We start from the raw sequence: 12,932 nt of genomic DNA on the forward strand, positions 1-12,932 counted from the left end.
ATTTATACATAATATAGGATGAAGATAGTTTATCGTATGAAGTAGATTGCTGGAAGATAGTCCGGGTGGCGGTCAATAAAATTATCAAAATAGTAAAAGAAAACTATTTATTCTTGAACTATTTATGATGTCAGTTGGCTTCTCTCTTTGAATCTGACAGTCCTGATGAAGCCCTGCAAAGTGGGGCGAAACGTTGGTTAACAACAAATAGTTTTCTTTACTATTTTGATATCTTTATTGACCGCCACCCGGACTATCTTCCTACAATTTATACATAATAAATAAACTTGTCTGTATTCTGCTTATTTATTTTTTGATGTTTATCCATCTTTTTTTCTAAAATTTATTTCTTATTGGTCTCTAATAAATTATATATCAATAAGTGTAAGGCATCTTATTAGATGAATTTTCAACAACAAAATTCACTGGTTACGAATTCCAGAGATCGCTGTCCTTTTAGACTATTAAAAGTATTTATTCAATTGGTTTATAAATAGAGAAAATTAATATACATTATATAACTATAATATTTAATTCGTTATTAATTTTTTATGATAGCTGATAATAAGTCTAATAAGCAATAAAATATTTTAATCCACTTTCAAAAATTTTAAAGATTAAGGACACGAGCAGAGTGGCGCAGTGGAAGCGTGCTGGGCCCATAACCCAGAGGTCCGTGGATCGAAACCACGCTCTGCTAAATTTAATTTTTTATTTATTATTTATTTTGAATAAAAATTTATTTATTTCTATTATTGCTTTTTTTTTTTTATTCCTTACAAACGAATCAATATAATTAGAAAACCATCTTATCCGAAATAGTTTTCATGAATCTGGCATGAAGTCCTTCTGTAATTATTTGCAAATAGTTATTTATTTTGTTATTAAAATTTATTTAACAGAGAAATTCAGAATATTTATAATCAGTATGATTGCATGTGCTTACTCCTTAATGACCATCGATGGATATATTTTTTTTTTATATAATTTATTAGGACTTGTTGTTTTAAAGCAATGCCCCAACGTATCAATATTTCAAACGTAGGAAAGGTAGCCTAAAAGACATGACATACTTTTTCCTTAACGTGTTACGTGTTAAAAATTATTAGATGAAATAATTAATTCAACGTGGAACCAGAATAAATTATTATTTCTTGTGTTTTAATACATCCCTTAAGAAATAATTTCAATTATAGCAACAAAAATTATCTAAATGGTTTCAACTTACTTTATTAAAAAATATAAAATGTTCAACGTCATTGTATCTTGGGTTGTGTAACTATTAAGTGTAAATAGCTTTGTTAAGGCTCAAATTTTTGCAAATTTACTCCACTTATTAGGATGTTTCATTAGGTTTTCTAATGTCGTAAATAGCCTCAAAGATATGGAGCTTCGAATGAAAAAACTTTTTTTTTTTAACATTTTGAAATAACCACTATTTTGTAACCCCCTGGCTATTCTAAAATGAAATAACAAACTTTTTCCACCAGGCTCTTGTACTAAAACTTGAAAATTAAAATTGACCCTCAGAAATCATACACATAATTATGTATTGTTTATATATGTTAATGTTTTAATAAATCTATTTTACGAATTGTGATCATTTTGCCGAATAATGAATACAAGTTGAGCACCATTGTTAATGAAAATCACTTTTTTTTTTGTCTAACCAATAGTTAGAGAACACAAAGAGAAAGCAGGAATTATATGTTGTTTCCTAGACCAGATTGCTATCACGATGGGAAAACCAACATTAAATCGTGTAATTTGCTTAGAGTAAGGAAGCATCTGCCGCCCTAGAGAATATAGCAGCACCTGTAAGTCCCTCAATGATAGTCCATCGCTGGAAATACATCTACTCTTCTCTAACAGACAATTCTGATCATTTAAATAACAATGACACTTATTTCATTGTTACTCAGCAATATTTTTTTTTTAATTATTTATTTAATGTAATTTACAACTGTACAAAATAATACAATAGGTAAATATGTAGTAGGTTTCATATACACTTGAAAATCTTGGGAAGGAACCACCCATTGGTGGTACTTCAAACATTAATTTAAGTTAGAAGGTCCCGTGGCCATCTTCTTTTCAGACGGCTCGGAGGATTATCAGGGATTGTTAAGGATGAAAGATTAAAAATTAATGGGTTAGGATGGTTAAGGAGTTTGGAATGAAAAGACGCATATCTGTTTTGGGTCAAATCTGCAACGAATGGGATGTTAAGATCTTTGTGAATGAGTTTATTTGTGACGTAATAAGGAGCACCAAGGATTTTACGTAGGATTTTGGATTGGCTGCGGGAAGAATTTGATGGTTTGGTGGAGCCCCAGAGCTCAATTCTATATGTCAAAATTGGTCTGATTATTGTAGTATATACTAATTTTTTGTAGTGAATGGGAAGTTTAGAGCGTTTGTCAAGTAAGTGTTGTAGCAATCGGAATCTACGAGCAGTTTCTTGTCGTTTCAGTCTTGTGTGTGGATTCCAAGTAAGCCTCTTGTCAAGATGGAGTCCTAAGTATCGAATCTGTTCAACAGGCATTAGTGGTGTATTTAGAAAGGATACTGTAGGATAGGAGGACAGAGGTTTACGACGGAGAGTAAAGGTGTTTTGGTGGGATTTGTCAGGATTTTTTTTGATTCTCCATTTTGTACACCATTCTTCAATAGATGTTATGTGTGCCTGTAGTGTTTGTGATGCATTAGTTGGGTCGTTGTTTACAGAAAGTATACATGTGTCATCAGCGTATGTTGTTAGGACTGTGTTAGGGTGGGTTGGGATGTCAGCTGTATAAACCGTATAAAGAATGGGACCTAAGATACTACCTTGAGGAACACCGGCGGACTGAGAAAAGACAGATGAGTAGGCTAGGGTATGATTTACTTTAAAATTTCTATCAGTGAGGTAGGAGCGGATTATAAGGAAATATGTTGGGGATAGGAATTGACGAAGTTTATAGAGCAGACCTGGATGCCAGACTCGATCAAAAGCTTGTTCAACATCGAGGAAGACTTCCGTGCAGTACATACCGCGTTCCAATGTGGAAGATATGACATCAATCACTCGATGACTTTGTTGTATGGTAGAATGAGATGTTCTAAATCCAAACTGGTGGTCAGGAATAACATGATATGAGTCAAGGATTGGATAGAGGCGTTTTAATAAGAGTTTCTCAGCAATATAAAGTTTGATATATTGAAACTTAATGATCTGGATAATCAGTATTTTAAATCTTTATTGTTAGGCATGTCTGATTTTGTTTCTTATGAAAATGCTTATATAATTAAAATTTTCTAAGGTTAAGCCTTTATTTCAAAGCGATAAATGTTAGTTGAGCAATGACTATAAAGAAATATTTTCTGATTAAACTGATTAATTTATAGAAAAAAAAGTCAAATAATATTAAAGTTTTATGAATACGTTAGATGGTTCGCTTTTAAAATTTGATTTTTTAAAAGCGAAATAAAAAATAAACTAGCAGAGCGTGGTTTCGATCCACGGACCTCTGGGTTATGGGCCCAGCACGCTTCCACTGCGCCACTCTGCTCTTAGAGGGGTGAATCAAATTTTCAAATCTGGATGAAAATATTTTTATTTTATTAGATATTTAGATTTATTGCCATTATTTGTAGGCAGGTGCGCTATACAAAACTTTCACATTTGAATTTGGAATGTCTAGTACATTTCAAATAAATATTTTTATTAGTCTAAAAGATTTATTTATTTTTTACTCCCTTACTTGTCATTTAAAAAAAAAAGAAGTATAATGGCGGTTATCTACAGAGTACTACTCTATTCTAACTATCATGAAAATTACTAAAATAAACTGATTTATAGTTGTACGGACAAATTTTCATATGTGAATATCATAAAACCTACAACTCCTACAAAGATAAGTGTTATAAACTACTTTATAGTATGACAAATTTCCTTTATTTTGAGTGAAGGGAGACATATGAGCGTCAATGGATCTAGAGATATATTTTTTCAAAACTCCAACATTTTATACGAATAACTAGAAATTAACATTTTGTGAGTTTATTTTGTCAAATATCAAAAAACCTACTACTTTTACGAAGATAAAAATTATTAACTAATTTATAGTATATTTAACTAGCTTTAATTTGAGTGCTGACAGACATCTGTACGTCCAATGGTTTCGGAAATAAAGTTTTTCATAAATCAAACTTATTGTCCGAACAACTATAAATCAATTTATTTTAGCAAATATCATAAAAAATACTATTTCTACGAAAATAAATTTCATAAACTACTTTATAGCCCTTTAAACTAGCTTTAATTTGAGTGCTAATAGATATATATACGTCGAATGATTATAAAGATATAGATTTCTCAAAATAGATTCACTACCTACTGATATTTCAGTACATTTTTATGAAATGTTGGTTTTTAAAAGGCTATATCTCGAGAACTATTGGGCGTAAATAGCTCTATTAGGGCTCTTATTTCAGTTAATTTACTCTACTTTAAATAGTGTTCTTTTAGATTTTCTAGTGTTGTAGGTAGTTTTTAAGATATAGAGCTCCGAATGAAAAATTAATGTATTTTCAAGGTCTTGAAACAGCCGCCATTTTTTATTCACCTACCTATACTTGGCAGACTCGTCAGTTTTGATTAGTAATTATACATAGTTTTCATTGAAGTAATCAAAAATTGGGGTGAGATAACTGACTTTTTTTCTTACCGGCTCTTGTACTATAGACAGGACAGGATAGTTTCGCACGTGGAAGCCGCAAGCAAAGCAGATGATTTATTATCGTATATCATTAATAATAATTTTCCAGAACTTCTTGCTCCTGATAACATAAACATTTTCTTTCCCCTAATCCGTTCACCATCTCCCTGTTCCCCCTTCTTCGTTGTTATGTCTAATTTACATTTCCACCTTTTGAATCATCTTTTGTTTCTCTTACTGTTGATAATGATCTATGGCCCTAGCCGCTTCCCATCAGGTGTTTAGTCCGTTGTTAAGATTCGCACCGCCGATAAAGTAACCTTTTTTCCCCTTATCTTTACAGACCCCAACTTCCAAGAGTATTGTTACATCTGTTGTTCGGTGTAATTATGGTTTTCGCTATTGCATAAAATTTAAGAGTAGTAGTCATGCCGATAATCGTTTGTATTCATTTTTGTCAGAATGCGTTACATGGTTAATTGGTTTTAAACTTTCGTATGTCGTTTACAGGAATATATTTGTGAGCAGACTGTCCATAAATATGGGTATCCTTATTATACTTAAAATAAATTTTAAGTTAAGCAATCTTAATAAATAACTTCGAAAAAAACTTTATAATGTTTAAAAAAAATTAAAATTAATCTTTTATTATAAAAAAATCAGGAAAGAATTCCTGAAGTCAGAAAAAGAATCTTACATAGGTATCCTACTTAAATATTTTTTTTAATTTCTGAAATCTTCTTATTGATGTTTTTGCGCAACGAGGTATCACAGCGATACTTGATATCATTCATCATTCAATATTTATTAGTGAAGTCATTCAAATTTTATAAATTATTAGTGAACGTTACTTCATTTAACTTGTTATGCATAAATTATACATATAACCTTATTAAAATGAAGAATAATATTTATAATATTTGGGAGATAGATCTCTGAACATCCACAATGGCAAGAACATTTCATCATATATATACATAAAAGATATAATTAATATATTTTGTATTAAATTACGAAAAAAAAAAAAAAAGTGTTCTATGAATTGTTAGTTACTATTTCTATGAATAGTTAGCTTATATATCTTAGGTAAAAATAAGACGGAAAATAAACTCATATCTTATATATCTTAGGTAAAAATAAAACGGAAAATATTAAATTATTTTATTAATTGTTTAAATAAAATCAAATGCATCCAAATTAAAGAGTCACTCTTTATTTCCTTAAAAGTTCAACGTTTCGGCCAATTCAACCATCCTCAAGGACAATCTTAAATGCCAATTTACACTACCCACTACTATCTTATTTCAAAAGAAACGCCTCTGAACTGCCAGTATTGCAATAACAATTTAACAATAAGCCATGTTTTCCAACGATGCCCATATTTTACACCACACCTCAATAGCTTGGGACTAAGCCAAGATATCTCAAAAACCATTGGAGACGATGATAAGGCAATAGAATTGGTGTTTCAGTTTTTGAAATCACAAAATTTACTGACAAAAATATAACTTGATCGGAAGGGAAAAAAATAAAATAAATAAAATAATCAAATTAAAATTTAACGAATATTAGCAAAATTAAATAAAATATAAATGGCGTTGATGACCAATGAAGTTTGGCGCCACTAAACAACCAAACAAAGAAACAAACCAATTTTCACTCACATAAAATATTTTAAAACTTAGATTAATGATTTATTATAATAATTGTTGGAGAGTGGTTTATTCTTATTATTAACACACACAATTTTAATCCAAATTACTCTCAACATTTATTTTTAGAAATTCTCCAACGTTTCGACCTTCAGGCCATTTTCAAGAAGACAACCTTAAATATTGATGTAATATTCTTTAAAATATTTTCTGCAGGCTAATTTCCCATGTCATATATAACTTTTTATATTATAAATCTAAAACTTTTTCACATGAATTATTGTCTCTTTTTCGATTTACAGACACCATCAACGTTTCGGCCAATTCAGCCATCCTTAAGGACAATCTTAAATACCAATTTACACTCTCATAAAATATTTTTGCAGAATATTCTGCCCAGGTTACCAGTTGAAGTAAATATTACCCTATTTAGTCACCCTTTCATTAATTTTAAAACTTTTAATTATGATCGAATATATTTTTTTGAAACTTTTAATATTTTTTGTGGGAGTGGGTAGGTCATTGGTAATACAATGGACTACTAACTTCAAGGATCTCAGTTTGAATCCGGTAGTGGTTGATAATTATTAACTTTTTCACTATAGCCTTTGAGTCAGCTCTGTAGGTTCTGGAGCCCTCTGGGTCCACCCAGCCTCATGAAGTTGGTGCCCATAATAGGGTAAACTTCTGCCGTTACATAGATATATTATAGTTTAAATATTAAATTACACTATAGTCTAAATGCAACATTAAATTACATTATAGTCTAGATGCAATTTCAATGTGAATAGGTAGATGCAATATTATATCGTAATAAACTTACTTTGCTAATTTGTAAGTTCAGTGTAAATGATCCTAGTCTAAACATTTACAATAAAATAAATAATCCTTATCATGTATCCGATGAACATTTATTTATAATAAAGTATTTGAAAAAGAGTGAGGAGTATGACACCACTTTATCCCTTGACATTATAAAAATAACGTTGGTGGTGAAGCAGAATGAACGATGAATGTGCAACGAAGTTACACATTCTGACATGGGTATCAAGGCGGCGCCACTGGTTTCTCGGCCATTATGTATCAACAGAAATGATACGATGAAAAATACTACGAGCGGGAAAATAGGCGGGCGGCCTTGGAATGAGGCTTTGTGATTGGTCGGAATCAATTTTATTGTAGTCACCCCCACCTGCGTATCTCACGTCCGCCTCGCGACGGTTCGCATTGTATTTGCAAGTGAAGGGAGACCGCGACAGGGCGAGACTAATTTTAGAAACCTTTATAGTTTAGCTGTGGCCATAATGAGAAATAGGACGCTCTCGGATACAATGCCTCCATGAGATTATTTAATAGGCAGGCCTCGTATTGTCTAGTCTATAATGGTAAACTATATCCACCGCCATTGTGATCCGTTCTTCACCCTCACATACCTTAAAAACAAATAATAAAACACAACTAATAAGAAATGTACGAGTTGATTACTCTTGGAACTAATTATCCTTCCGGCCCAACATCTTCCACGATCCTCTCTAACAAAAGGATCCTTTAATTCCTTCAGTCATCCAACTTCTTATTTGGTCAGCTATCGTCCTGCTTTGTTTCTCAGGAGTTGTTTGACACTAAGAACTGACAGAATAACGATAACGTCTATTGTTAAATGGCATTAATCATAAAAAAATAAAAATATATATATATATTATCTTTCAGCAGTTAATTCGTCAGTAATTACAAAGTATTTAACCGCGGGCCGTTATCGAATATTTCATTTCTGTCAGTTGGTTTTAGTTTATTATTTACTTATATAATTTATGTGTAATTAAAGGCAAAATGTGGCCATTTAAGCTCCGATTATTCTGTTTCGTACAAAATTTAACGCACTTTCTAATTTGGTGACAATTATGTTTTAGACTTTTTTTTTTTACAATAAGGAATACGACTTAAAAACTTAAATAATAAAATTAGAAAGCAAGAATCACAATATACTGATACGAGTACAGTCTTTTTAATTTGATAAAAACAAAATTTTAACCAAATATCAATACATATCTGATATTGAAAACATGCTATATTATCAAGTAAATAAAGAAAATTAAAATCTATAGCGCTTGAATCTATGTATGGTCAGGGGTTAAATACGGGGACTCCCGACTATAGTAACAGAATAAATAATTATTTCTAACAGTTGGGATTAGACCCGACTTCTTAGAGTTAGTAGCACAGTGTCCTAACAATGAGTCACGCGCCTCCCTAAAATATCCCTATAATGTAACAAATTATTTTGATTTGTTAATAACTAAAAAAAAATTTATAAAGTGAAATCCATTTTAATTTATTTTTATATATCTTTAATTGAACCAAAGTCCTTTTATATATAAATTAGACGAGGTAAAGATTTATAATCATTAAAATTTTTATTAAGTTCCAAAGATTGAAAATAATTACTACAGGTTCCTTTGAATTTATAATATTGGTGCGAGTGTGAATTTGTCGCTGGAAATGTGAGGAGGAGTTGGTAATCAAATTTATTATCATTATGTTTCATTATATGTTAATTTTAATATAATGAGGGCAGTAATGAGGTCAAAACCGGACCCTGTTTAATCTCGCGCTCAAATCAAACATTATCCAATTGATTCTTTAATTTCATTTTTCTCGTTGGTTTAGCTCCATTATAAATATGTTTAAATTCATCGTTTCATGACATTTATGCTACTGATTAAAATTACATAGCTGCAATAAATACACAAATACAACATATGTTATAGAAAATAAAATAATGACATACTAATCATTATTTAAGTTGTAGTCCTACTTTATTTATCAGCAAAGAAATCTAAAAATAAAATATTAAATGGTTAATATTACATTACACGGGTTGATTTTGTTGTATTCAAATTATACTAATAAAAAAAAGTATATTATCTGTTACAAGAGGTGGTAATTTACGTCTTGAGTTAGATTTCTTTATTAAAAACAAATACTACAAATATCAGCTTTCACACTGTATTTATTTTTTTTTTAAATCTTCATATTCTATTTTTTAGAAATTTCATTTTCTGAAAATTAAAATAAATTAAAAATGAAAAGTATTCCCTGTTCTTAAAATAGATGAGACGTCACTAAATTTAATAAATTGAATAAATCAACATAGAGCAAATTCTAAAAACTGGAGAAATATTAATACCACAATATAGATGAAACATAGGATGTAACCTTGAATGTAATTTTAAAGAAGTATAAAATTTTAACAAAGCGGGTGGTCTAAATTAATAAAATATATGTATTGACAAATAATATAAGAGAGATAATTAATTTTAAAACTATCATTGGAGTTCTATCAATGGTTATATTCTCCACATGTTTGTATCATGCCATAATATCACTTACAGAAAATTTACTAGATGTCTATATATGTATACAGTTGTAAATAACAATAAATAAATTATTAAAAAAAACTATCATAGGAGGAATGGGACAGCATTATGAGGATATAATAAATAAAATAGATTTTGAAACCAATAGTGATTGATTATTAAGAAAATAAATTATAATCAAAGCACTGAAATTTGGATAAATAGATGGGCATAAGTAAAAAGGACCAATTTAAACTTTACAATTGTTAATTCCATAAGTAACATTAAATTGTTAATATTCGCTTGAAATAAAAACAGATTTTTAATTGCACAAAATTTTTGAGAGTAAAAGTAGAAAATATATTCCTAGTTAAGTTTGAAATAAATAAAAAATTGTTTCAATTATAAAACCCATATTTTTTTTTTTTTTTTAATAAGTGAAGAAATGTAGATTCAAATAAAGAAAAAAAACCTCAAATCGTTCATCTCCTGTTCTGATTTGTTCAAGAAGGTCCTGTTTTCACCATTCCTTGTAGTTAATGTTTATGTTTATGTAGTTTCTTGTAGCCACTCTTAAGTTTCGTGTAGATTGGTCGAACTAAACCTTTAAGAAAATTCCTATTTGAGGTTTTTTTCCGCCGACTTGCTGAATTTGGCAGCAAAAAAAATGCCAAAAAGGTTTTTTTCTCTGAAATTTTTTTATTCCTTTAAAACATTTCAAAGGGTATTAAAAGCGATTCGAGCTACTAACATTACTTCTTCTTTATTCACCCCTCCAAAAAAACAAAACAAAATCGATAAATATACAATCAGCTTTGAATTCATTTAAATCAGTGATAGAAACGATCATGTAAAAATTGTTAAAATTATATGAATTTTTTTCTTTTCTCTGCTTCTAAGGCACAATAGTAAGAATCCTTGGATATATCTCGAATATTTTGTACTTAATGTATTCGGCTATTCTCAACCAATTCTCTCTCACCCATGTCTATAGCCACCCTTCGTTAGAGCTAAATGGAGAAGATTAATAATTTTTGGTTTTTAAATTTTTGGACTCTCTCTCTCTCTCTCTCTCTCTCTCTCTCTCTCTCTCTCTCTCTCTCTCTCTTTATATATATATATATATATTAAGAAGAATCTCCCTTATGCTTATTTCTACTGTCCTCAGCTGATGCTAAACATAATCTCTAATCTAAGGCTGGAGACCTCTAAACTACGGTCCTCTTCTTAAAATGCTAAAATATATTCGAAAAAAAAAACATATTTTTTTAATACATCACTCATTAGTTCGGAGCCAGGAAGAGTTGAAAGAGTTGGCCCCCTGGGTACAGCAATCACTATATATATTGTATTATGAGAAAGGTATAGTTGATTATTATAATAAAGTCAGTTAATCATCATTTGATAAGGACCGGACGGGAACAACTATGATAGATGTTCCCTATCTCCAACCATATTCCATCATTCCCTTCCTCAACATCTGCTCTGCCTTCTCCTTCTTCGCCTGGTGTTAAAATATTAATATCATTCCTCATTGTTTCATATATGTATCTCTCGTTGATCTGTTTCCACCCCCTGTTCCGTTAAATATGTAATAAGCCAGATATTTTTGTAATTACGCCTGACCATGTAATTCTATTAGCGGAAGATAAATTGATGAAATTAGAGTACGATCTGTATTAAACAGACTACACGGAATTGGCTGTTATGAAAGGCTTTAATTTTATTAGACCCATTATTATAATTATATTTCTGGGAATAAGAAATATTGAACAACAGCAAATATTCATTTTATTCCTAATTACGAGTTTATACGAAATGCGTTCATTGGTTATTAAATTTTGAAATAATAAATGATTCTGAAGATGATCCTTGCTGTGAAACGAAAATAAATAAATAAATAACGATGAGAAGATAGTGGATAATATATATGAGGAGATGGTTGGAGGTGCGGTCAGAGAATAATACAACTAAGTTTAACAAAACTTATTTATCAGTGCCAACCTTTCAGCCAGAATTTATAGCCTTCATCAGGGCTTAGAACAAAAAACAAGATAATCGATAATTATTTTTAAAATAATAATTTACAATGGTAGATTTAAGTGGTGATTACAAGCGACTATTGGTTTTAATTAATTTTGGTACAAGTTAATTACTAATACAATGTGGGCTAAGAAACAGAAAAATATGACTGATGAATAGGTGAGATACATGCATGGGTGAAAATGTAAAGGTATAAAAGATAGATGCAGGTAGGTGAACTTGATGAGAGATGGTAAAGATAGAGGTGAAAGAGACTGAAGATAGATGGAAATTGATGAAGAAAAAGGTAAACTGCATACACCCTAACTAGGTAAAAAGATACTGTTATCTCTAATCCAAAATGGTTGTCATTGCAGTAGGTAGGAACCACCTCTGCTACCTACAACTTACTTAAAGATTTTCACACTATTAAAATACATTAGCAGAAATTTAATGGTGCATGGTTTATTGTTGTAAGGGTAAAATAAATGGGAAAAATAAAGAAAAGTAAAGATAGAAAATTGATTGGAGATGTTTGTCGGGGGGTGCGGTCAGCAAAGAGCAACATAAATAAACAAAACCATATTTATATATATTATGCCGACGTTACCAGCCTACCTTCTAAGCCATAACCCCTGATGAAGACCTGAAACTCAGGTCGAAACGTCGGCATAAAATAAATAAATATGGTTTTGTTTATTTATGTTGCTCTTTGCTGACCGCACCCCCCGACAAACATCTCCAATCAATTTTCTATCTTTACTTTTCTTTATTTTTCCCATTTATTTTACCCTTACAACATTAAACCATGCATTGCTCTTTGCTGACCGCACCCCCCGACAAACTTCTCCAATCATTAATCTACGGTCAACTATCTACACCTCATAGAAAATTGAGTTTGAAATTTATTAAACAAATTTACCAAATTAAGGCAATGTAGCAAAAGTGGCCTGAGCATGTATGTAAACAAAAATCATTTTTTATTCTTATCTTATGTTTATTACCTTTATTATGGCAGCATTAATTTATAGTAAAGATGAAATACATATTACTTTATTATTGTAGAAGTTTGTTGGGGGGTGCGGTCAGCAAAGAACAACATAAATAAACAAAACCATATTTATTTATTTTATGCCGACGTTTCGACCTGAGTTTCAGGTCTTCATCAGGGCTACAGAACAAAAGAGTCATCAGGGCTATAG

The 12,932-nt window shown here is 30.5% G+C and overlaps 2 non-coding genes across 2 annotated transcripts; one reads left to right on the forward strand and one right to left on the reverse strand.

The window, feature by feature from the left end:
- Positions 1-628: 628 nt before the first annotated feature.
- TRNAM-CAU (transfer RNA methionine (anticodon CAU)) lies at positions 629-700 on the forward strand. Its single transcript has one exon. It is a non-coding gene; the product is annotated as a tRNA-Met (tRNA).
- Positions 701-3,479: 2,779 nt separating this feature from the next.
- On the reverse strand, positions 3,480-3,551 carry TRNAM-CAU (transfer RNA methionine (anticodon CAU)). Its single transcript has one exon. It is a non-coding gene; the product is annotated as a tRNA-Met (tRNA).
- Between the last annotated feature and the right edge of the window lie 9,381 nt (positions 3,552-12,932).

The sequence above is a fragment of the Halyomorpha halys genome, unplaced genomic scaffold, assembly GCF_000696795.3.
Source record: "Halyomorpha halys isolate HHAL.00 unplaced genomic scaffold, Hhal_1.1 Scaffold1111.1, whole genome shotgun sequence".
Classification (NCBI taxonomy): domain Eukaryota; kingdom Metazoa; phylum Arthropoda; class Insecta; order Hemiptera; family Pentatomidae; genus Halyomorpha; species Halyomorpha halys.